The sequence below is a fragment of the Silurus aristotelis genome (genome assembly GCF_946808225.1).
Source record: "Silurus aristotelis genome assembly, chromosome: 13".
Lineage (NCBI taxonomy): Eukaryota > Metazoa > Chordata > Actinopteri > Siluriformes > Siluridae > Silurus > Silurus aristotelis.
This window is the reverse complement of record NC_139586.1, coordinates 6344475-6346008: the sequence shown is the minus strand read 5'-3', so window position 1 is coordinate 6346008 and position 1534 is coordinate 6344475.

The window sequence follows — 1534 nt, the reverse complement described above, 5'->3', positions numbered from 1 at the left end:
GTTTCACATCAAGGTCATAGTGGAAATTACATTACATAATGTAATTTAGAGCCATAGTAGTACTTCATCATTTGAATTGAAACCATAGCAGCACAACAGTGTTTCACATCAGGGCCCTAGCAGCACAACCTTATTTGAATTAGAGCCATAGTAGCACAACATAATTAGCATTAGAGCTATCGTAGCAGAGCAATGTTGTGCTACTAAGGCTCTAATTCAAATTAGGTTGTGCTGCTAGGGCCCTGATGTGAAATACTGTTCCGCTACTATAGCTGTAATGCTAACTGTGTTTCACATCAGGCCCCTAGCAGCACAACATAATTTGAATTAGAGTCATAGTAGCAGAGCATCATTCGACTTAGAGCCATAGTTGGCCAACATAAATCGGATTATAGTCATAGCACCGCAACATAATTAGCATTAGAGCTATTATAGCAGCACAGTGTTTCACATCAGGGCCCTGGCAGCACCAGCTATTTTGAATTAAGTCATAGTAGCACAACATTGTTCTGCTACTATAGCTCTAATGCTACCTATGTTGTGCTACTATGGCTCTAATTCGAATCGTGTTGGGCTGCTGGGGCCCTGATGGGAAACACAGTTAGCATTAGAGCTATAGTAGCAGTACAGTGTTTCACATGAGGGCCCTAGCAGCACACCATAATTTGAATTGGAGTCATATTGGCATTACATAATTAGCATTAATGCTACGGTAGCACAACAGTGTTTTCCATCAGGGCCAGGACAGCACAGCATTATTTGAATTTGGGCCACAGTACCGGAACAGTGTTTCCCACTAGGGCCATAGCAGCACAACAAAATTTAAATTGGAGAGATGGTTGCCCAACATTATTAGCATTAGATCTATTGTAGCAGAACAGTGTTTCACATCAGGCCCTAGCAGCACAACGTAATTTGAATTAGATCCATAGTAGCAGAGCATCATTTGGATTAAAGTCATAGGAGCACAACATAATTAGCATTAGAGCTATAGTAGCAGCACAGTGTTTCACATCAGGGCCCTGGCAGCACAACATAGCACAACATAATTTGAATTAAAGTCATAGTAGCACAACATTGTTCTGCTACTATAGCTCTAATGCTACCTATGTTGTGCTACTATGGCTCTGATTCGAATAATGTTGTGCTGCTAGGGCCCTGATGTGAATCACAGTTAGCATTAGAGCTATAGTAGCAGTACAGTGTTTCACATGAGGGCCCTAGCAGCACAACATGATTCGAATCAGAGCCATAGTTGGCCCACATGATTTGTATTGGAGTCATATTGGCATTACATAATTAGCATTACTGCTACGGTAGCACAACAGTGTTTTACATCAAGGCCATAGTAGCACAACATAATTGAATTTAGAGCCATAGCAGTACTTCATCATTTGAAGTGAAACCATAGCAGCAGCAGCACAGTGTTTCACATCAGGGCCATAATCAGCACACCATAATTTGAATTAGAGCCATAGTAGCACCACATCATTTAAATTGGAGTCATAGTTGGCCAACATAATTTGAATTATAG